Genomic DNA, 25,098 nt, shown 5'->3' on the forward strand with positions numbered 1-25,098 from the left:
GTTGCACGAATCTTCTTTGGTTTAAATTTTATAATAATGTTAAAATTATTGAAATAACTGATTTATAAAACCATTTTTTTTTTGAAACTGTATTTAAAGTATGCTTTCTCTTACTTATGTTTGTTCTTAAGTTACACCCTTCACTTGTTTGTAACTATTTCGGTTACTCTTGAGCACAAAATAGATGAACATTTCTAAGTCTACATTTACACATCTCACTTGAATCTCTAGTTGTGTTTGCGTTTTACTTAATATTTAATTCTCATTTAATTACTTTTAAATCCATATATTATATAGTTTAGCAAACTGCTAGCATGTCTATATACATGTATGATTAACTTGCAAAGTTAAAAGACTGTAAACTTCAGGTCCAAATTCCAATTCATGTTTAGAGATCAGCCGCTCTACGTCTTACACACTCGGTTTCAAAACCAGAATATTACGAGAATAATAAATTAATACACTTGAGAGATATAAAGATAGTATGTCTGTTGAGATTTTTATTTTGTAGCTTATGATATTCAAATGAATTTGTGGTTAAATTGGGGTTATGAATAGGTATAAATACGTGGTACTGGGATATGCTTCTTTAACAACAAATATCCAGTTTTCTCTATTTCCTCTTATATTGATCTTGTGGTTTATGTTAACATGGTGTAATAGCATCTCCAGACACCAAATTTGGTGTTGAATTTACACCAAATTTAGTATTTTGATGTCAAACATTTTTTGTTTTTAGTATTTGAATTGGATAAATAATTGTTTTATCACACTTTGATAATATGTTTATTAAATTTTCGTAATTATAAATTTATAAAATTTATGTACATTTATATGTTATGGTTTAACAATATTATACATGTATTTAATTTACATAAAATATAATATAAAGTTACAAAACATTAATTATGAAAACACATAACATAACAACATATTTATTTTAATAAATTTGTATTAATTAGTAGTACATGTTTAACTATATTATAAAAAAATATTTTAAAGTTTGGTGAATTTAATAGTATTAAATATAGTTTAAATAAAAAATATAGTCGATATTAAAATAAAATAAATGATAGTAACCATTTAGTGATTTATTATTTAAAAATAAAATATAAAAGTTTTATGATATTTTATTTTTTATAACATATAAATTATAATAATAACTTAGTGACTTTTTACCTGAAATCAAAATACAAAATATTTTAATTATGTAAAAATATAAATAATACAATATATTCATGTTTAGTTACAAATCTAAAATGATTAATAATAATAATTGAAACAAATTTAAACTAATTAATAATAATAATTGAACTATATTATTAAATGAAAACACAATAAAATATGTTTAAAATATTTGGTGCGATGAATAGTATTACACTAAATTTTGTGTAATGCTATTCACTTTAAACCAAATTTAGTGGAATGTTGTAATTTTTGGTATTTTATTGGAGATAAAATTATATCGAATTTGATGTTTTGATGTTCTATGGTCTAATCAGGATAGGTCCTGGGCCAAGCCTAATGAAACATTCACCTTAAACCTCAATAAATTTTTTAAATTTTTTATATGGATATAAAATTCTTTATTTGAAAAGAAAAAATTTAGGCTCTCAAAATTTTGAATTTCTTTGTTATTCGTTTTCAGCCCAAAAAATTTCAGGGTCGGTCCTAGACCTAAGGATAAATTCTTGAAGGCCCGCTAAACGTGGCCGAAATAAGCACATTGTAATAAGATAGTAACTGTAAACACGGGAGAGTTCGTTTTTTTTTCTTCTAAAAGCTGGCCTTTGGAGGAAGTCATAGCTGGGTCATCATTTGATGCGAGTTTATGATGACGATTGGAGAACTAGTATGTATTGCGTGTCTTTTAAAAGGCTTTCTTGATTAATTTTTCTTTTTGATTTTGATTACAATATAAAAGATGCAAGAAATAAAAGGAAAATACACAAAATAAAAGAAAAATGGTCCATAACTAGGCATAAGCATTTAGTTTCGGTTTGGTTCTTTCGGTTTTTGATTTTTGTTTTTTCGGTTCTAGAGACATATGAACCGTTCGGTTATCTATGAAATTTGGTTATGGTCTGGTCCAGTTCTTTTCGGTTTCGGGTCGGTTCGAGTAACAATTATAAGAACCGACTAATCCAATAAATCAATTATAAGAACCGAATAATCCAATAAATTTGTAGTTCCAATTTGCTTACTGTTTGGTTTAGTTTTTTTGGGTTAATTTGGGTAATTTGGGGTATAAAACAATTTCTGAGGATTTTCGGATATTAATTGGATAGTTCAGATAAATTTTAATATTCTGGATAAAAACTATTCCGATAATTGGTTCTTTAGGATAATTTGGATAATTTAAAATACTTAAGATAAAAAAATGTTTGAGTAATTTGAGTTTTTGGATAATTTGGTGTATAAGTAGTATATTTAGAATATTAGTATTTTGAGTACTAAATATAACTAATATTTTAGGTATATAAAATTTATTTCGGATAATCGGGAACCTATTCGGTTTTCGGTTCTATTTCGGTTTTTCGGTGATAGAAATATATGAACAATTTAGTTATTTTGAATTTTGGTCGCTTTCGAATTCGATTTTTCGGTTTGGTTCCGGTTCACCTTTTGGTTCTAGGTTTTTATGCTCAAACTTATCCATAACCAACTCTTAATGGGCTCAGATGAAAAAAGCCCAACGAATAAGATCCCCAGTAAAAAAAGTCCAAGCATCCAAGAGCTTCGAGAGCCCTAGCCGACTGTTCGGGAAAAAGTGACACTGCAGAACACACAAACGAGACGAACACTACACCAAACCACCACAAATGTTCAATAAATAAGGAATCAGATGAACAAGACACCCAAGCTCACAAAGGCAACAATTACTGGAAGATCTAGACCACTATTGAAAAAGACAAGAAGGATAATGTGAAATAAATAATTGGTTAATAGATACACTGTACAACAGCTTAGTTATATACTAGCTAAATAATATAACTGCCTAACTGACTCCTATAATATGTACACATATACTCATAGATAATACACCCCCGCAAGTCTTTAATCCGGACTAGAGACAGGACAGTAAAGACTTGAGACTGATAATTGTGACAATAAAGAATGAAAGGGACTCGGATGGAGCGCATTTGTCAATATATCAGCCAAGTTGTTTACAGAGGCAACATGAAGTGTATAGAGGAAGCATGTCTTCATCTGATCACGAGTCATATGATAATCAAGCTCAACATGTTTCGTGTGCTCGTGGAAGACAAGATGATGTCTCGCATATTTGCATTGTTTTAACCATTCATTCATAAGCATTTTCATCATATAGAATAGGATTTAGACATGTTTAGGTTGCATTATGCATACATATGTCTCTATCAGGTATTGGAGCACCTCATGAGGTTATTGGAGACATTTGGATGCATTTGGAGCTCAAAAGAAGAATAAGAGTTGATCTTTGGACGAAGCCGACCGGAGCGACCACCTCAGAGCGACTAGGCGACATCGCTCCAGACGGAGCGACCTCAAGGCTCAATCTCAGAGCGACGCCATGAAGTTGCTCGCCTTTTTATCGCTTCGGACATCCGTAAATCACCCTGGAGCGACCCCTCAGAGCGACCACCCGAGGTCGCTCCCGAAGCCCAGAGCGACCTCTCGGAGCGACTGGACGAGGTCGCTCCGCGTTATCAGTTCACGATTTTTATTATTTTCAAGGACCTTTTTGCAATTTATTGTGCACGTTTTTGCACTGAAAAACCTAATGTTTAAGTATGCTTTGTAGCCACCATTGACAGATTATCTTTTATCTATTGAAGAACACAAAACTCTCTCAAGAAAAGTTGTCTTTTGGATTTGATTGTTCTTGTGTTCTTGTGATTTTCTTTCTACATCTCTATATGATTCATCTGAAATCCATCATGGGTTTAAGAGGAATCATGGAGATTAGTGAGTAATCACCTTTTGAATTCATGGGTTAGGGTGATTAAGGGTGATTAGGCTAGTTCTAGGATGTTTTAGGTATAGATCATACTTGTTCCTTGCATAGTAGAGTGATCTTAATGCATCATTTGAGTAGGCCACTCAAAGGGTGATCTCTAGGCATTTCTCGCCCGACAGGTGTTTGATGAAATGCCTGAGTCAACTCTCCTAGGCTTTTAGTGTACTTTGCCAAAGAGATTTGTTGTTAAAGATGCTAAGATAGCTAATAGACTTGCTAGTAATGATTGCTTGCATGTTATTCAACCAAAGACATTTGATGTTTGAGACATATTAGCAAATGAGCATTCATCTAGACATAGAGCTTGCTTAGAATTGTGTCTAGGCTTAAGGTTGATAGTTTGATTTATCATTTACATTCCTTAGTTCGAAACCTGATCACCCAAGGTCTAAATCCCTATACCCATGAGTTCTCTTTTCCAATAGCTTAAAAGTATCATTTCTGTTACTTGCATTCTAGTTTTAGTTTAAAAACCATCCAATTCACTGATTGCACTTAGATTAGGCAAATACTTGCATTCTCTCTTTCATTTGAATCCCTCAGAACTGGTTCGACAAACAACTTCCACTATACTATCATTTGACTTAGGAGCCTCAAAACTCCTAACATCAAATTGGCACCGTTGCCAAATTCTGAGTTTGATTTGAACATTGAGATTTAGTCATTTGCTTGAGACTAAGTCATTTTTATTTTTGTAAGTTACTGATTCTCTTCTTCATCTCTTTGTGATTTTCAGGTGTATGAACTTGAGGAGAAAGGGTACATCAAACCTTGTTCCAAGAGCCGCATACATCAGAGCTTTAGAGAGAGAGTGTGCTAGAAAAAGAAGAGAAGAAGAGCAACAAGCTCAACTGCAGCCACTGGAAGCTGCAATGGAAGAACAACAAAATCTTCAGAACCCCAATGGACCTCAACAGCGACCAGCTCGCCCCATTGACACTTATGACCGCCCCAACATCCATGGTCCTAGACTTGGAATCCGATCACCAGCTGTGGCTGCTAACAACTTTGAGATCAAGTCAGGACTGCTAAACTGCATAGAGAACAACAAGTATCATGGTCTGGCTGTGGAGGACCCATTTGATCACTTGGATAAGTTTGACAGCTACTGTGGTATGTCAAAGACTAATGGTGTGTCAGAGGATGTCTTAAAGCTCAAGCTATTCCCTTTCTCTTTGGGGGATAAGGCACGTCAATGGGAGAAGTCTCTATCAAGTGACTCCATCACCACTTGGGAAGACTGCAAAAGGGCATTCTTGGAGAAGTTCTTCTCTACCTCAAGAACTGCTAAGTTGAGGAATGAGATCTCCAGCTTCCAACAGAAGAACTTGGAAGGATTCAGCGAAGCTTGGGAGAGATTCAATGGTTACCAAGCTCAGTGCCCACACCATGGATTCTCTAAGGAGAGCTTGCTGAGCACATTCTACAGAGGTGCTCTTCCTAAGTACAGAGCCAGACTGGATACAGCTAGCAATGGGTTCTTTTTGGGGAGAACTGAGGAAGAGGCAGAGGCTCTGGTTGACAACATGGTTAAGAGTGATGCAGTCTACAGTGGAGACCATGACAGAAGCAATAGAGGTGATGACAAGCAAACAAGGAATGAGATAAAGGCTCTTCAGGAGAAGATTGACAAACTCATTGCTGATAAGGCCACACAAGCGCAGGTGAACTTTGTTGGTAACCCACAACAGGAGATACCTCCTACTGTCAATGAGGTTGATGGTTTGGAAGGGCAAGAAGAATTGTGTTTCATCAACAGCAATGGTAGCTGGTACAAGAAGGAACCCAACTTTCAGTACAACAACTACCAACAGAAGCCCTATTCAAACAACCAACACAATGGTTATCAGCCTAGAAACAACCAGCAGAGCAACTATCAGCCTCAGCAAAACTCTTCTCCTAGCTCTTCTGCTCCTCAAGAGAGCAGCACTGATGCCTTGCTGAAACAGATCTTGGAGTCTCAGACTAGAAGTGAGAAGCATGTTGGCTATGAGCTGAAGAATCTCCACTCCAAGATCGATGGAAGCTACAATGAGCTCAACAACAAATTCTCCAACCTTGCTTCTTCTGTCAAGAATTTGGAAATCAGTTTGCTTCCATGAGCTCCCACCAGAACCGCCAGTAAGGATCTCTACCTGGAAAGTCAGATTAAAACCCCAAGGAAGCAAAAGCTGTCACACTTAGGAGTGGTAAGAAGTTGACTCCTGTAACCCTCACCAAGGATGCTGAGAAACAAGGTGAGGAGGTGGTCATCAACCTGGATGATGAAGTGGTCATTGTTGATGAGAAGACAGATGCTGAGATCTTGGAGAAGATTGTGAAAGCCAAGGGTAAAGGAAAGGTTGGAGAAGAGAAGAAAACAACAAAAGATGGTGAATCTGCTGCTCCAGCAAGTGAGAGCTCTCCTGTCCCTCCTCCCTATGAACCCAAGCTTCCATTCCCTGGTAGATTCAAGAAGCAGCTGCTACAGAAGTACAAGGCTTTGTTTGAGAAGCAGATGAGTGAAGCTCAGGTTACAATGCCCATCATTGATGCTTTCATGCTGATTCCTCAATACAGCAAACTCCTGAAAGATGTTGTAGCTGCTAAGAAGAAGGAGATGGAGGGCATGATGGTTCTGAGTCATGAGTGCAATGCCATCATTCAGAGGCTTGATGCTCCAGAGAAGCTAGAGGATCCAGGATGCTTCACACTCCCTTGTGCTCTTGGACCTATGGTATTTGAGAAATGTCTCTGCGATTTGGGAGCTAGTGTCAGCTTGATGCCTTTGTCTGTGGCAAAGAAGCTTGGCTTCACTCAGTACAAGAAGTGTAGACTCTCTTTGGTGTTGGCTGATCGTTCAGTGAAGTACCCTGTGGGCATCCTAGAGAACCTCCCTGTGAAGATTGGAAGGTATGAGATACCTACAGATTTTGTGGTGCTTGAAATGGGTGAGGAGGCTCAAGACCCATTGATTCTTGGAAGACCATTCTTAGCTACAGCAGGAGCTATTGTGAATGTGAAGGAAGGGAAGATTGACCTCCATTTGGGCAAGGAGAACATCCTCCACTTTGACATCAAGGAGAAGATGAGGAACCCCAATGTATTTGGACAAGCTTTCACCATTGAAGAGATGAATCCTCCTCCTGCTGATGATCACTTTGATGAGCTACCACCTGAGGAAGATGGGGTGTCAACTCCACTCTCTGCACCTAGTCTAGCCTGATCTAAAGGAGGCAAAGTCAAGCTAGAGACTTAAAACAAGCTCACTTGGGAGGAAGTCCCATGAGTATCCTTGTATATATTGCATTAGTATTTGCATTATCATTCTATCTCATAAAACAATGGGAAAGTGAAGTTGTGTGCAGGTATTGAGCAGAAAGTCGGACACCAGAGCGATCTCATCGCAGCGACACCTCTAGGTCGCTCCACCTGGGAGCGACATGTCCAGAGCGAGATGCTGAGGTCGCTCGCGTCATACGCGAGTGGAAACACAGAAACTGACCGTGGAGCGAGGTCTCCGCAGCGACGTCACGAGGTCGCTCCAGCTGGGAGCGACCTGCCGCAGCGACCCATCCACCTCGCTCCCGTCTCAGGTAACTGGAAACTCCCCTTCTCCCATCTTTTCTTTGTATTTCACATTTCCATTGGGTACCTCACTCACACAGAGACTGTGTGATTTAAGTGTGGGGGAGGTACCAAGTATTTGATCATGTTTGTTTTATGATTTTGAGTCTCATGCATTGCATATTACATTCTTATTTGCATAGAAAAATCCAAAAAAATAAAAAAAAATTGAAAAACACAAAAAGAATCATTTAGTTGCATCATTTGCATTTTTAGGATTGAGTCTAGAAGCATATAGGTTGCACTCATGCATTAGGGGGATTTCAACCTTGTAAAGAGCTCATGCTAAGTACTGAATTTGTTGACCTTTGTAATCATGACAAGTAGCTTGAGCACCCTTTAGAAAGCTTGTAAACTTCGCGCCTTGAATGCTCCTCTTGAAACTCATTTGACTGTTGATATTCTCTCTTTGAAGCAAGCTCCTGTTTTAATGTCTCTTGCATATGGTCCCTTGTGTACTAAGTCATGGATATACACACTTGAGTTGTCCCATCTGTTTTACCAATCTTTTTGACAAACTCAAGTGGTACTCCACTCCCAAAACCCATACCTCCTTTTTAAACCATCATTATTTGTTGAGTGAGGCCTCTTTGGAAAGCTTTACATGTGCATAATGTTGAGAGTATTGGGAACGATAATGCTTAGTCTCCATTCTTGCTAGATTAGTTACTCTATTGTCTAGCTATAGGAAGGGGGTGAGTGTTGTGATTGTGATTTGGGAATATGAAAGGTTTGATGCTTAAATGATTAGTCTTTTTGGGATAAGTGGAGAAGTATCTAGCTCTTATTGTGAAAAGCCTTGGCCCCCAAATATAAAAAAAGAAAGAAAAAAAAAGAAAAAAAAAAGAGAAAAAAAAGAGAATAAAAAGGGGGCTAGCAAAGTTGTTAGGAGCTCAGATTTGTTTTAAAGTTGTGAAAATCCCTTATTGATTTCAAAAAGAAAGAGTCTGATGTGAAGAATGTTCTTGGGATCTTTTGGTGAGAGATGTGAGTTGGGTTTGACATTGAGGAATAATTGAATATCTTGTGTGTTTGGGAAATGGTAGAACAATGGAGATTGAGCATTGTATGCATGAGTTGATCCCTTTCTTAGATATATTATGTGTAATGTCAAAGATACTTTGTTTTGAGAGTAAACCACCTTAAAAGATCATTTTGAACCTCTGATTTCTCTTGCATTGAAGCCTTTGTCTTACCAAACCAAATGACTTGGACCAGTTGACCATTTGTGAGATGTCTATTGAGTTTGCTTCATAAATGTTAGAGAGATGTGGATTTGTGGTTTGTAGATGCATGATTAATGAGTGTAGAGATCAAAGGAGCTGAGATAGGCCTAGAGAAGTTAGAGATGGATAAAATCTTTGCTCTTTCTATTTGGTATGATTATGCAAGGTTGTTAGGTTGAGAACTAAGAAGAGTTTCTTTTGGTTATGAGTCCCCACCTTCAAACTTCTTCTCCTTGGTTCTTGAAAGTTTACTTGTGGACAAGTAAAGGACTAGTGTGGGGGAGTTGATGTCTCGCATATTTGCATTGTTTTAACCATTCATTCAAAAGCATTTTCATCATATAGAATAGGATTTAGACATGTTTAGGTTGCATTATGCATACATATGTCTCTATCAGGTATTGGAGCACCTCATGAGGTTATTGGAGACATTTGGATGCATTTGGAGCTCAAAAGAAGAATAAGAGTTGATCTTTGGACGAAGCCGACCGGAGCGACCACCTCAGAGCGACTAGGCGACATCGCTCCAGCCGGAGAGACCTCAAGGCTCAATCTCAGAGCGACGCCATGAAGTCGCTCGCCTTTTTATCGCTTCGGACATCCGTAAATCACCCTGGAGCGACCCCTCAGAGCGACCACCCGAGGTCGCTCCCGAAGCCCAGAGCGACCTCTCGGAGCGACTGGCCGAGGTCGCTCCGCGTTATCAGTTCACGATTTTTATTATTTTCAAGGACCTTTTTGCAATTTATTGTGCACGTTTTTGCACTGAAAAACCTAATGTTTAAGTATGCTTTGTAGCCACCATTGGCAGATTATCTTTTATCTATTGAAGAACACAAAACTCTCTCAAGAAAAGTTGTCTTTTGGATTTGATTGTTCTTGTGTTCTTGTGATTTTCTTTCTACATCTCTATATGATTCATCTGAAATCCATCATGGGTTTAAGAGGAATCATGGAGATTAGTGAGTAATCACCTTTTGAATTCATGGGTTAGGGTGATTAAGGGTAATTAGGCTAGTTCTAGGATGTTTTAGGTATAGATCATACTTGTTCCTTGCATAGTAGAGTGATCTTAATGCATCATTTGAGTAGGCCACTCAAAGGGTGATCTCTAGGCATTTCTCGCCCGACAGGTGTTTGATGAAATGCCTGAGTCAACTCTCCTAGGCTTTTAGTGTGCTTTGCCAAAGAGATTTGTTGTTAAAGATGCTAAGATAGCTAATAGACTTGCTAGTAATGATTGCTTGCATGTTATTCAACCAAAGACATTTGATGTTTGAGACATGTTAGCAAATGAGCATTCATCTAGACATAGAGCTTGCTTAGAATTGTGTCTAGGCTTAAGGTTGATAGTTTGATTTATCATTTACATTCCTTAGTTCGAAATCTGATCACCCAAGGTCTAAATCCCTATACCCATGAGTTCTCTTTTCCAATAGCTTAAAAGTATCATTTCTGTTACTTGCATTCTAGTTTTAGTTTAAAAATCATCCAATTCACTGATTGCACTTAAATTAGGCAAATACTTGCATTCTCTCTGCATTTGAATCCCTCAGAACTGGTTCGACAAACAACTTCCACTATCCTATCATTTGACTTAGGAGCCTCAAAACTCCTAACATCACAAGATTCAAAGCCAAGTGAAGCGCAGACTTGCTATCACAAAACAAAGTTACTGGAAGTTTGATGGTGACTCTGAAAGCATCAAGCAGTTGCTTCAACCAAATAAGATCACAAGTCGGGTTAACAAGACTTCGATACTCCGCTTCAGCACTCCTACGACTAACGACACCTTGCTCTTGGACTTTTAGGATATCAACGAGCCACCGAGAAAGACACAATAACCAGAAACATAGCGACGAGAGTCTGGACATTCACCCAAATCGGCATCCGCAAAAAGCAGCGAGAGTTAAGTCCGGTGTGGTAGTGAATAAGAGACCTTGACCTGGATCATTCTTAATGTACTGAAGAACCTTATGAGCAGCCTGCAAGTGTAGATCCTTCGGCTTAGAGACAAACTGGCTCAAGCGATTAACTGCATATGTCACGTCAGGACGTGTTATCGTCAAATAGAGGAGACGACCAATAAGCTCCCTATACGGAGTAGAATTCTCCAGAGGAATTCTATCTTCAATGCTCAGATGAATCTTAGGATTCATAGGAACAGAACTAGACTTGCATCCTGTGAAGCCAACGTCTTGTAAGATCGAGAGAGCATACTTAAGCTGAAAACAGAGATGCCCTTAGCTGATCGAGCAACTTCCAAGCCAAGAAAGAATCGGAGAGGACCAAGATATTTGATCTTGAAAGCATGATGCAGAACTTCTAAAAGCGCAGAAACGGCCTTATCATCATTACTAGTGATCACAATATCATCAACATATAATAGCACAACGATGAAGCTCCCACCAAGAAGTCTGAAGAATAATGTTAATCAGCTTGGGACTGATCAAACCCAACATCGAGAAGCACCTTTGAGAAGGTATGGTACCATTGCCGACTTGAATGTTTCAACCCATAAATAGATTTCTTGAGTTTACATACGGCATTAGGAGGAAGAGTAACCCCTGGACGTGGCGTGTATCCAAGAGGAAGACTCATGTATATTTCCTTGTCCAATGTACCATGTAAGAACGCATTGTTGACATCCATTTGAGTCAAACTCCAGTTGTCAAATGCAGCTAGTTTGAGAAGCATCTTAACAGTGACAAGGTTGGAAACAGAGGAGAATGTGTCAATATAGTCAACACCAGGTTGTTGGTGTAACCCTTAGCCACAAGACGAGCCTTGAAACGCTCAATAGTACCGCCAGCATTAAACTTGATCTTGTAAACCCATTTGTTACCAATGGCATGTTTCCCTTCAGGTAGTGAAACTACATCCCAAGTGTATGTATCCTCAAAAGAAACCAGTTCCACATTTATCGCTTTAGTCCACTTCTCTGATTTCATAGCCTCAAGGAAGGATTTGGGTTCAAGATCGAAACTAAATTGAAAGATATAATTTTGAAAATAGGAAGCAATGTTATCATAGGTAAGGACATTTGAAAGATGATAAGGAGTTGTGGAAGGAGAAGAGTTAAAATCATGAGCTTGAGTGAGATAGCAATGGTACTCAGTAAGATATTTAGGTGTTTTAGCTGCACGCCAAGTTTTATTTGTTGCAACTGAAACTGAACCAATGTTTTGGGGAGAAGATGTGGAAGGTGATATGGTACTAGGAATATGAGACGCAGACGGAAGTATTTCGGGTGGATTTGATTTAGATGGATGTGATGCAGGCGGGTGTGATGTAAACGTGTGTGATGCAGGCGTGTGTGATGCAGGCGGGTGTGATGTAAATGTGTGATGCAGGCGTGTGTGATGCAGGCGGGTGAGATGCAGATGGATGTGAAGAAGATGGAGGAAATGAAGGAGATAAAGGTGGTGATGGTGCAGATGAATGAGAACTAGATGTATCTACTCAAAAATATGTAGATGAAGTATGTACATGCAAACCATACGTGGAACATGAACGGGAAAAGCAGGAGAATAGAAGAGTGAAAGAAGTCAAAAGGAGGACTCACAGTATCAGACATGAAAGGAAAAATATGTTCATTAAAAACAACACCACAAGAAATATATATGACATTTGAATCTAAATCTAGCACCCTATAGCCTTTATAACCAATGGGGTAACCAAGGAAAACAGATGCACGAGCACGTGGAGAGAATTTTTTAAGAAACTTTGGATATGTAGAGACGTAACAAAGACAACCAAACGTTCGTAAAACGAATAATCAGGAGCTTTGTTCATCAGCAGTTCATATGGAGATTTGTTGTTCAAAACCGGGGAATGCATTCGATTGATTAAATGAGCAGCAGTAGAGACGCAAGCAGACTAGTAAATCAAGGGAATGTTGGACTGAAACAACAGAGAACGAGCAAAATTCAACAAATGTTGATGCTTTCGTTCAACAACAGAGTTTTGTTGTGGCCTATCAACCCAAGAAAAGTAATGAAAAAATCCATTCATCTTAAGATAATCAGTAAAAGTAAGCATTATCCCATCTAATGTCCTTAATGAAAGTACCAAATTGCATTTAAATAAGAGTAACAGAGGATGAAAAAATTGTCTTAACATCACTTTTATGTCTAAGCAAATATATCCATGTAACTCTAGAGAAATCATCAACTACAGTCAAGAAATATCGAAAACCTTCTACAAAATCTTGAGAAAAAGGACCCAAGATGTCCAAATGTATTAAATCAAATGGTTTCTCAGTATGATTATTATGAGATAGAAAAGGTAAACGATTTTGTTTAGCTAGAGGATAAACCATACAAGGAGTTTCTTTATTAAAACTAATTTTAGGTAAAGACAACTTTTCAGATAAAAGAGATAGTTTATCAAGAGAGGGATGAGCAAGTTGATGGTGCCACAAATCTCCATCAGTAAATGCAGAACCACAAAATAGAGAGTGATTCAACTCAGCATGATTGAGAATGTAGTCGATGTTGTACGCTACCACTGCCAATCATCCAGACCTGAGAAAAGTCTTGAAGAATGCAAAAATTAGGGTAAAAATGAGAAGATGCATTACTAGCATGAAGCAAAGAACTCACACTAATCAGGTTAAAATGGAATGATGGACAATAGAACATCACGTAGAATGAGCATGTTAGATAAATGCACAGTGCCTATATGAGAAATGCATTCCCTAGTACCATTAGGGAGAGTGACTGTAGTATGAGACATTGGTTTAGTATCCTGAAATAAATATAGATCAGAGCAAACATGGCTCATAGCCCCACTATCAATTATCGAAGCACCAATAGGAAAAGATGATATGAGAGATGAATAACACTTATTGTTGGAAGCTAAGACGATTATTTTCAAACTGAAGGCTAGAGGAGGGAAGAGGAATGTTACCAATGGTGGAAAGAGATGCCATGGCACCATGAGTAGTGATTTGAGGATGAGGAAGGAGCTGAGAGATTTTGAGAACTAACTTGAGTGGTTAGTTGATTGATCACATGCGTACCATCAGTCATCAAATTCTAATCCAGTTGCTGTAGATCAGCGCAAACAATCTGCTGATAACCAGAGTAATCTTGTTGAGTATCAGCAGAAACGAAGGCAACATTAGGAGCCCTTTGAATATAAGTTTTTTGAGAAGACTGAGGTGGTCGTTGAGAAGCCTGAAAATTCTTCTATTGAGGAGGCCAGCAGAAACCTGAAAGTGATGTTGCTGAGAAGGTTGTTGCTTGTATCCAGCAAGAACACACTGTTGAGGACGAAAGCCAGCACCAAAATTCAGAGCCATGTATCCAGAAGAATAGCCATAAATCTGGTAACATTTGTTGACTATGTGTCCCAACAAGCCACAATGCGTGCAAAGGGTCGCTTAGAGCGATAAGCATTGTAAGTTGCAGCAAATTCAACAACGCCAGGATCAACAGAAGAGTCATGGCCAATAGTGGATCGAGTCTGAGCATAAAAGATTGCAGGATCAACAGAAGACTTCATCGTATTTTGACGCTCATCTTGTGCTACAATATTGTAAGCATTTTCCATAGAAGGAAGTGCTTTGAGCATAATGATGTGACGATGAGTCTGTTCGTAAGAGTCATTAAGACCCATGAGGAACTTAGTAACCTTGCTACATTCCTGAAGACGTTCCCAGAACACTGCAATACTACACTCACACTTTCCACACATGCATAAGGGAAGCTCCACACGTGCATAACAGAGAATCAGGCGATGGAACAGAGAAGATAGATCGAAAACGAATGGAGGAGAACAATGATGAAGTGTAAAACATGAAGAAAAAAGAGATCAGTGAGCGAAGCATTCATGATCATGGATATTCTCGAGGCTCTGATACCATATTGATAGAGATGAAAAGGATAATGTAAAATGAATAATTAGTTAATCTGTACATTGTACAACAACTTAGTTATATACTAGGTGATAAAATAGTCGTCTAACTGACTCCTACAATATGTACACGTATACTCATAACTAATAACCGATAAACTAATACAAGTCATCGAAAGACTATGAGTGGAGAAAAATGTGAAAATTGTTCTCTTATGTATTAGACTACTTACAATGGACATGTTAAATAAATCATTCAACAGTTTAAAACAATGTAATAGGGTGTTGAATTAAAAAGAAGTACATGTGGAGTAAACACTAGTTGAATAACTTCAACGTGTTAAAGAAAAAACAGATGGGACGCATGTTGCTTTATATTCACTTCTCGTCGGTTGTTTACATTTTAGTGTTTTTTTTTATTTTCACCAAATTCTTAGAACTTAATTATTTTATAAAAAAAAAAAAATTATAGCAAAATTCATCATTTTTGTAACCTATCATTAGAGATTTGTTTCATTTTATTTGGATATATATTAAAATTTTCACTTTTTCTTTATGTTTTTATTTTTTTATTTTTAGTCAAGTGTTTTGGTATTTTTAAACTTTTTTTTGTTAAATAGGTATTAATTATAATATTTTAATATCTTAAATAATTATCAATATGTAATTACCAAATTATAATTGATAAGTATGAATAAAAATAATAAAGTAGGGTGTTGAATTTTATTAAACAAAATTATTGTAGAATATAAAAATGAAGTGTGTGTTGAATAATAGGTGGAATAGAGAGAATATGATATGAAATGTGAAAAATAGAAAAAAATAGGGTGTTGAATAAGCTAACCATTGTGATAGTCTTAAGTGTTAGTATAAAATATACAAGGGGACAATTGATGTCTAACTTTTATGTAAATAAAACTACATTCATATTATTTTAATAAGGTCTTTTATCAATGTTCCTCTGTTACAACTTACAAATCACACATGTAATAAACAAACAAATATCTCTCATTTTCCCAAAGCATCCATGTTTTTGAATAAGTATTACTCTCTCTGTTTTAAATTATAGGTAGTTTTAGCTAAAATATTAATATTAAAAATTGATTATTTATTTAAAAGTATCATTTAATACATAACTTCAACTAATTATAAGATAATCAATATAATTTAATTGGTTACACTATATTCAATAAACGAATGCCAACTTTGATTTAGGGTATAGTTTCAGTTTTTATGGTTTACAGTATAGTATTAAAAGTTTTAAATTAAGATTTAAGCTTTAGTATATATGATTTAGGGTATATATTAGGATTTAGGACATACAATATAAGGTAAGAGAGTAGAAGGTACAGTGTATAGTAGGTATTCGGTTTAAGGTTTGGCAATTTTTGGCACTTGTATGTGATATTCAAATAGAATACTTCATCATATTCACTTTCGTCATGTAATCATGTATACTATATGGTTTCAAAAAAATCATGTATACTATATGATACTGTGACTTAAGTTTAGGATATTGAGTTTAGGGTTTGACAAATTTTGGCATTTGTATGTGATCTTCAAATAGAATACTTCATCATTTTCACTTTCGTCATGCAATCATGTATACTATATGATACTGTTTTTTCGTTTTTTTGTCACACATACTATATGATACTGTTTAAAGGTAGTAAAAACAGAAAGAAAGCAAGAAATGATCCACAACGGGGATCTAGAGAGAGAAAGGCATTAAATTCTCCCAGGCGAGCTTCCCAATGAACGGTCACCAAACTCCTCTTTTTTGAAATTTCCACCGCAGATCCTTCGCTTCCACCGTAAAAAAGAGGAGCTCCTCCGCAACTAACCCTCTCCGATGACCTAATTTCGAGTGAAGAAAATTTGGGTCCGATCAATCGATAGATCTGGTAATGGCGATTCCCCTAATGTATCTCTTTCCCCGAAGTTATCTCTCCCTCTACAGTTCTACAGAAGAAAAGAAATCAGCTACAGTATATTTCTCGAAGAACTAGAAGCTCGGGCGTCAACAAAAAATTTCCCAGTTTTACCTCAGTTTGAGGAGCTCTCACAAGTTTTAAGCACCTGTTGTCTTGTACAAAACAGACAAGATAACTTTCTGTTCAGTTATGGCGCATAAGTACTCTCGAGCAGAGAAAGGAAAATGGGTCTCTGACTCATCGAAGACGGAAAGAAGGAGACCGATTCAACTCCCTCAAAGTGATAACTCAGCTCTTATCGAAGACAATAAACTCACTCTCATAGGAAGAGTTACAAACCCAGCTGTCCAGAAGACACAGTGGGTGGTGGAATGGCTATTGCAGTACTGGAGCGTGGAAGGAGAGCTTACAGGAAGAGAGCTAGGACCAGAGCTCTTCCAAATTCGATTCACATCAGAAGAGGCACTTCAAACAGTTCTTAGGAAGGGTCCTTACCACCACAAACGCTGGATGATACTTTTACAGCGATGGGAACCAGTGGTATCCAACTCTTTCCCAAGAAGGATCGCCTTCTGGATCAGATTTCATGGGTTGCCTCTCCATTTCTGGACCGATGAAGCTCTGGAGACAATAGGAAAGGAACTGGGACCAGTTCTAGATAAAGATGTTAACCATGGAAGAATCAGAATCCATATTGATGGCTTAAGCAATCTGGAGATGAGCCTCCCCATCCAATGCTCTCCAGAAGAAGTCATCTCAGTGGATTTGGAGTACGAAAAACTCGAAAAACACTGTTTCGTCTGCTTTTCTCTCTGCCATGAGAAAGAAAATTGCCCCAGGAATGGGGACTCTACTCACCCCCAAGCGGGCTCCCAAGGAATAAGCCAACAGAATACGTTGCGGAAGCTAGAAGAGCATCATCGTAGACATGATACTCGCATAACAGACTCCCTTACTTCTCGGGACAGAGACTTCGATTCCAGAACACAGAGAAACAACCAGAGCTCCATTCGCTCAAGGCTTCAAGAGGCACACCGAGGTACAAACCAACATATGGACAGGCCAAGAGTGCAACACTCTAGAGACAGGGAACGCCGAAGTTATGAAGATCAGAGAAGAGAGAGAGAGAGGCAGCCAATTAGAGAACTCTCATCGCAGCATAGCTATCCCTCGCAGAGATACCGGCCTCCACAAAGAAGGGTCACAGGAGGATCACCCCCGTCTTACAAGAGCCGAGAGGATCGAAGGACTCACCAGAAAAGTCACAGAACACAGAGTTCGAGAACACCACCTCCTCGCCCCCTTAGAGAGGAGATGAATCTACCGGTGGTTCCGGAGCATGAAGAAGTCAACAGTAGATCCCGAGAGCGAGTCTCAGCTTTGAATAGACTGGAAGAAGCTAACAACCAATCAAGAGAAAGAGTCCCCGCTCTTGAAAGGATAGAACAACCTAGAGAAGAGAATGATCATTCATCAGGAAGAGTCTCTGTTCTTGAGAGAATCGAAATCCCAGGGGAGGCACCACCAAGACCTACAGGTCTATCTAGCTCACTGTTGGCCAGACTTCAAGATGTCGAAGTCATTTATGAGGATGAAGAGCACCAGAGCCCTTACTTATGGGAGAATCCTGCAAGAACAACTCCAATCCCTATAAGCCCGATAAGTCAACAGGACAGTCTAAGGACTCTAGCTACTCTCAGGCTGGGAGCCTCCTCAAGCGCTGGAAAAAGAAAAATTCCCGCTAGAGAAGCAGCAAAGAAGGGAACAGGGACTACTCAAAAGGCAAAAAGACCACCAACGGGAAAGATCACGGGAGCTACAAAAACCAGAGGAAACAGAAGCCCCCTGCAAGGAGGAAAAGCTTCTAAAAAGTTAGCTGCAACTACAAACACACGACCTCCAGCTCGCAAGAAGTTATGTGTGGGGAAAAATGACCAGAATAAAAACTTACCTTTGAATAAGGATGTGGGATCACAGGCAGCAAAGAATGGAGAAGGTACAAGCAGAGGGAAGGTGGATTTTCAAAAGCCACCAAGCCAAATTCCTTAGCCATTTTGAGTTGGAACTGTCAAGGATTGGGAGGTGAATTGAAAGTTCCAAGATTCCGGGAGCTGAAACGTGTTCATGCACCGGATATTTTGTACTTAATGGAAACAAAAAATCAATCTGACTTTGTACTTTCTCATCTATCTCCTGAATACAATAAGCATTGTATATTACCCCCTGTGGGACTTAGCGGAGGGTTAGCACTGGCGTGGAAAGATGATATTGATCTCACTGTGCTAAAATCATCACAAAACTTAATTGACTCAAGGATCATCTACAAAAGGAAAGCCTTCTACCTCAAATTTATCTACGGTGAACCACAACAAGAGAACAGAGAAGCCTTTTGGGAGGAAATCTCTAGGTTGGGCCAAGGAAGAGAGGAAGCGTGGGCCTTAACAGGAGACTTTAATGATATCTTGGACAACTCTGAGAAGACTGGAGGCCAAGTAAGATGTGAAGGATCCTTTATACCATTTAGGAGTTTTGTGTCAGGAAATGGGCTCTGGGATGTTAAACACATAGGAAATCAACTCTCCTGGAGGAGGAAACGCCACACTCACGACGTCAAATCCCGGTTAGACAGAACCCTTGCAAATGTGGAGTGGTTTGAGCTCTTTCCATCAGGAAGCAGCAATTACCTCAGGTTTGAAGGGTCGGATCACCGGCGACTAATCACCTATCTTGAATCTCACAAAGTCAAGAAAAGAGCTCCTTTCAGATATGACAGAAGGTTGAACGATAATGAAGAAGCACGGAAGATCATAGAACGGGCCTGGAGAGAAAGAGTGGAGGAGAGTGTGGATTTAAAAATCTCAAGATGTAGACATGAGATCATCAAATGGGCCAAAGAACAAAAGGAAATCACAGCTAAAGAAGTGCTTCAAAATCAGAAAGAGTTAGAAGAGGAACTTTCAGCGGCCTTACCGGATGTCAGCAGGATAGCTAACCTTTCAGCAGCACTCATCAAAGCATATAGAGCCGAGGAGCTCTTCTGGAGACAAAGGAGTAGGATAATGTGGCTGCAGGAAGGCGATAGAAACAACGCGTTCTTCCACGCGGTGACCAAAAGACGAAAGGCAAGAAACAGAATAACAATAATTGAAACAACTGAAGGCGCTCCAGTGAATGAGGAGGAGGAGGAGATTGGAGCGGTTTTCGCGGAGTTTTACAGAAACCTCTTCTCTTCCAATGCAAGATCGAACTTCTGTACAGTTGAGGAAACCATCACTGCGAAGATCACATCCGAGATGAACGACAAGCTCTGTCAAATCCCAGACATGGAGGAAGTTAGACTGGCAGTCTTCGCGATCCACGCGGATAAAGCTCCGGGTGGAGATGGTTTCTCGGCGAGTTTCTACCAAGCTTTTTGGAGTCTGTTGAGCACAGATATTTACCGAGAAATTCGGATTTTCTTCACGACAGGAAAGATGAACCCACAGATCAACGAAACACAGGTCTGCCTGATACCGAAGACCTCAGCTCCCCAAACAGCAGCAGAATACCGCCCTATCGCCCTATGCACAGTCAGATACAAGATCATAGCTAAGATTCTCACAAGGCGGCTTCAGAGTATCTTACCGGAGTTAATCTCGCAGCATCAATCAGCGTTTGTCCCAGGCAGGGCAATCTCGGACAATGTGTTAATCACGCATGAAACTCTCCATTACCTGAAGAACTCAGGAGCTGTAAAGCGATGCTCGATGGTCATAAAAACTGACATGAGCAAAGCTTACGACCGCATTGAGTGGGAGTTCCTCAAAGAAGTGCTCACAAAACTTGGGTTCCAAGACATCTGGATTCAATGGGTTATGGAGTGTGTTACTACAGTGAGCTATTCTTTCCTCATCAATGGAGCACCTTATGGAAGGATTACTCCCTCACGTGGTCTTTGGCAAGGCGACCCTTTCTCTCCCTACCTCTTCATTCTCTGTACAGAAGTCTTATCAGGGCTTTGCAGGAATGCTCAGAGGGACGACAGTCTGAGAGGACTTCAGGTTTCACAGAAAAGTCCATTTGTGAACCACCTTTTATTTGCTGATGATACGGTGCTATTCTGCAAAACAAATGTGAAGAACTGCAGAGCTTTGAGGTCAATTCTGAGGCGCTATGAATCAAGTTCAGGGCAGTGTATCAACTTGGATAAATCCACCATCACGTTCTCTTCAAAGACCCCGGAGATCATCCGTACAAGAGTGCAGGAAACGCTAGGAATAAGGAAAGAAGGAGGCATGGGAAAATACTTAGGCTTACCTGAGACGTTTGGTCGGAGTAAGAAAGACGTTTTCACAGGGCTAGTAGATAACATTCGGCAAAGATCTCAGTCTTGGACGACGCATTTCCTGTCAGGAGCAGGGAAACACATAATGCTGCAATCAGTATTAACCTCTCTGCCGACCTACCATATGTCAGGCTTCAAAATCCCGCTATCACTGTGCAAGAGAATCCAGTCTATACTAACCATGTTCTGGTGGGATAGTGCTCCGGATAAAAGAAAGATAGCTTGGGTGGCTTGGGAGGTAATGGCACAACCGAAATACTTGGGAGGCCTAGGTTTCAAGAACATTGAAGACTACAATGATTCACTGTTGGGTAAACTTAGTTGGAGGATTGAAAATAACCCTAACTCTCTCTTAGCACAGGTTGTAAAAGGGAAGTATTATCCTGACTGCTCCTTTTTGGAGAGTGAAGAGAAATCAGGTTCTTCTCACGGATGGACAAGCATCTTGGCCGGAAAAGAGGTCCTAAAAAAGGGATTGGGCTTCTTGGTTGGAAATGGAGAGAATATCAAAGTGTGGTCGGATCACTGGCTCTCATCTGTGACTCCATTAACCTCTATAGGTCCTCCAACATGCGCCAATCAAGAGCTCTTAGTCTCTGATCTGCTTAACCCCCTCACCAATGAATGGGACCTGCCCCAAATTCGCCTTCATTTACCTCAGTATGAGGATCAGATCAGACTCATTATTCCAGGTGACTCAAAGCCAATGGATAAGCAAGTCTGGTTGCCTGAACCCTCAGGAGTTTACACAACAAAATCTGGGTATAAAAAGATATTTGAAGAGAAACATGTTGAGACCCCATATCAATTCAACTGGATGCGCAACGTCTGGAAGCTAGCCACTGCTCCAAAGATACAGCATTTCCTCTGGAGAGCACTTAAAAATGCGCTACTGGTTGGTTCACTACTGGCAGTAAGAGGAGTCATCACGGAACTACATTGCAAAAGATGTGAAGAGTTGGAGACTATTGCCCACTTACTGCTAGATTGTCCGTTTGCTGCAGAGATCTGGGAAAAAGCTCCCATTGTAACACTGGGTGACAGAGTATCTACAACTCCGTTTAGAGATTGGCTGTCAACCAATGTTTCAAAAGGCGCTCTCCCCCCCCCCCCCAGGTTTAACAACGTCTCCCCTTGCTCCCTGGCTGCTGTGGAATATCTGGACTGCAAGAAACAAGTTGATTTTTGAAGGGAAATCTTATCAAGTAGAAGACATCATTGCAAAAGCGGTAACTGACGCGAAGGAGTGGGAATCAGCAAACATGGGAAAGACAAAAAAGAAAGAGAAGAAGACTCTTGACTGTAAGAAACTCTCATCGATTCCTTCTTGTTGGATTGATGGTGCTTGGCAAGAAGATACACAAATCGGAGGGATGGGCTGGATAATTAAGAATGCAGCAGGAGAGGTGATCTGCAGAGGTTCTTCCAACCGATCACATGTTAGCTCAGCTCTGATGTCGGAAGCGCTAGCGTTGCGTGAAGTATTAAAGAAGGCAAAAGAGTTGAATCTTCAAAGTCTTCAAGTGTTTTCGGACTCTCAAGTCCTTATTCTAACCCTGCGTTTAGGGAGGGACATGAACGAGATTGCCGGAGTCCTACAGGACATCAAAGTCCTTGCCACTTTCTTCTGTCCGGTTTTTTTCTGTTATATTCCTCGTAGTGATAATGTTCAGGCTGATATTCTCGTTCGTTCAGGCCTTGGTAGATTGATTAATGCTGTGTGATCTTTTGAAGTTTGTAACTAGATGATTTTAAGTAATGCAAGTTTCTGTTTGACAAAAAAAAAAAAGCTATATAGCTCTTAACACGGTTGCCAAAAAAAAGAGTTCTTAACACGTGTGCCAAAAGAAGCTACAAAAATGTAAATATATTATTTATTCCACAAAAGAAAAGGATGATAAGCTAATAGAGTTGGTAAAAAATAGCGCAACAATCCATATAAATGGATATAATGAATGCAACAATAAAAATAATTCTGAAATGTGCAGTGCAAGTACCAGTGCAAGTGCCAGTGCAACAGAGCACGTCTTTAAATAATAGTAAAAACTTTCCAGTGCAACGGAGCACGTCCGTATCACGATTTAATCTCTTTTTTTCCTCGAAAATTAAATTATATTAAGTTAATATATTGGAGACATAAATATACAACGACCAAACATTCCATCAACAATTTAATCTATAGAAATTCGATTTCAAGTGGCAGCGCCGGAATATACAAGAGATTGAATTACAAGTGAAGAATGTTTTAAGATATCATTTGTGTGTGCATGCAAAGAAATTTAATTCATAGTAATGATCACCAGATTTCTTATAAAAATGCGATATTCTTTTTTTCACTTGTATTTACATCACAACTGTACAAGTAGGCCTGGGCGTTCGGGTACCCATTCGGGTTCGGTTCGGGTTTTTCGGATTTCGGTTCTATTTTGTAACACCTTCTAGGTCCCATTCTAGTAAATCTACAAGTTCGGTTCGGGTTCGGATATAACACATCGGTTTCGGTTCGGTTCGGATAATACCCGAAGTAACCATATATCATTCGGATTCGGGTTATATAAGATCGGTTCGGATATACCCTAAGTAAAATCTAAAATTCAATAGAAAAACATAAAAAAATATACTTATTTATATATAATGGAGTATTTAAGATATTTTTTTAAAAAAATTAGATACTTATTGTTAGATATCATGTTGAAATAAACATGAAATTGAATATTTGAAGTACATATTTATGTTTTAAATATTTATATTATATATTAATTCGGACATTCGGATCGGTTTGTTCGGATATTTTTCGGGTTTTTCGGGTTTTTCGGGTTTTTCGGATTATCCATTCGGGTTCGGTTAATAACACTTCGGGTTCGGATATGTTTTGTAACACCCTACAAGATCCATTCGGATATTTTTTAGAATTCGGATTCGGTTCGGATCGGGTTTTTCGGTTCGGGTTCGGTTCGGATTTCGGATTACGGGTTTTATGCCCAGCCCTATGTACAAGTATCAGTCCTAACGTAGTGCAAGTGATGATGAGTTTTTTCTCTAATACTATTTTTTACTTCTTCTTTGTAAGGTCAAGAATTCAAGATGACGGCTATCAGTATTGATTCGGGTCCCTGAGAAAAAAAATAAAAAAAATACTAGTATCACAATAATTTTGACATAGAGAGTAGAGAAGCTATTATTGACATCGAGAGTAGAGAAGAGAACAAGTTGCAACTTAATGTCGAACTAATAGGGTGTCATTTCAAGTTCAGTATTCATTTCTTTTTCGTAGGCTGTGCAATACTTTTTTTTTTGAGTATAACGGCTAAGTGAATAAATCATTTAGATAACTGTTTTCAGTGGTTAAATAAAGCGAAACAAACAAAACTACAACATGCTATTTCTTCACTCTAACATTTATCAAGTTTCCAGTTAAAAAACACAGTTTGCACTACAACATGCTATTACTTCACTTACCATTTATCAAGTTTCCAGTTAAAAAACCATTTATCTAGTCAATTAACATGTTTTTTTTTTGACAAAAAGTCAATTAACATGTTGTTTGTTTGTTTTACTTTCTTTGGATCTTAAAAGGTTACAAAGTTTTATCGCAAGTATGAAGCAAAAGATGAAAGAGTTATGTCATTCCATTATTTACGCCATGATGGTTCGAAACAAAACTATTTCAAATTTATGCAGAATCGATGCAGAGATCATGAGTACGCATGCGCATTGGAAACCTGCAAACTGTGACCTGGAAACTTGAATACAATTATTTAATTTTCTTCTTTTTTTTGGATAAATTGTCCTATTTAATTTTCCGTTTCTCATGGAACACAAATATTTTGGAAATTTTAAGCCAATAATGTTTTCTCGATCATGAATGCGCATGGGCATTGGGAACCTGCAAAGTTGTGACCTGGAAACTTGAATATAGGGAACATGCAAGTGGCAAGTGGCAAGTGGCAAGTGGGCGTCCTATTTTATTTTTTTTGTTTCTTGCGATACTAAGTTTCTTATACCTTATTTAGCCTCTTTTCACCATTAATCTCCTGTCTTGAAAAATTTCTTGTTCAAGTATAACGAAGATGATCAAATTTTCTTCATGGAAAACAATCTTGTTCTATTTAAACGACAAAAGCATAGAGAAAATGAAACACAGAGAAA

At 38.6% G+C, this 25,098-nt stretch overlaps 1 non-coding gene across 1 annotated transcript; it reads right to left on the reverse strand.

The window, feature by feature from the left end:
• Window positions 1-5,289: 5,289 nt before the first annotated feature.
• On the reverse strand, window positions 5,290-5,396 carry LOC130508807 (small nucleolar RNA R71). Its single transcript, XR_008942987.1, has one exon. It is a non-coding gene; the product is annotated as a small nucleolar RNA R71 (small nucleolar RNA).
• Between the last annotated feature and the right edge of the window lie 19,702 nt (window positions 5,397-25,098).

This window comes from Raphanus sativus, chromosome 2, assembly GCF_000801105.2.
Source record: "Raphanus sativus cultivar WK10039 chromosome 2, ASM80110v3, whole genome shotgun sequence".
NCBI classification, from domain to species: Eukaryota; Viridiplantae; Streptophyta; class Magnoliopsida; order Brassicales; family Brassicaceae; genus Raphanus; species Raphanus sativus.